The 485-nt window shown below is 42.3% G+C and overlaps 1 protein-coding gene across 1 annotated transcript in view; it reads left to right on the forward strand.

Moving 5' to 3' along the window:
- LOC119586382 (uncharacterized protein DDB_G0285291-like) overlaps window positions 1-485 on the forward strand; it is a gene marked incomplete at its 5' end in the record, with an annotated part of 6,633 nt that overhangs the window by 2,213 nt on the left and 3,935 nt on the right.

Consider the following 485-nt stretch of genomic DNA (forward strand, 5'->3'; position numbering starts at 1 on the left):
CTCTCTCTCCAAAACAGGACTGACAGCATTTATAAAATTATTGTTATTATTATTGGCAGTCTATAGATGTAGGTTATGCATGAGTATGAAACTGTCCTGAATTCAATTTTGCCCTTGACTGTCTCCTTAACCCTCTTGCAACAGGAGCCTCTGGTGCTATTCTGTACCATGTGTCAGGGTGTGTACAGAGTCAGATTACCCAGCTCTCTATGCTCTTAGCTACAGTGCAAAGGATTCTTTAGGGAATGAGGCTGAAAGGAGGCTTTAAACCTACTTTTGATGGTCTGTTTCTTCTCAGTGACTGTAGCTAGGGCCAGACAAGCACAACAGTGTAGTGTTCACAACCTTAGAGCAGGCTTGAAAGTGCTTGATGTGATGTCAGCTTGAAAGCGCATGATGTGACGTCAACCCAGTGTGAGGGATAATCATGATATGATAGGACATCATACCATCATAAATAGAACATTTAGGTGTGAGACCAGGTT

This window comes from Penaeus monodon, chromosome 21 (assembly GCF_015228065.2).
Source record: "Penaeus monodon isolate SGIC_2016 chromosome 21, NSTDA_Pmon_1, whole genome shotgun sequence".
Lineage (NCBI taxonomy): Eukaryota > Metazoa > Arthropoda > Malacostraca > Decapoda > Penaeidae > Penaeus > Penaeus monodon.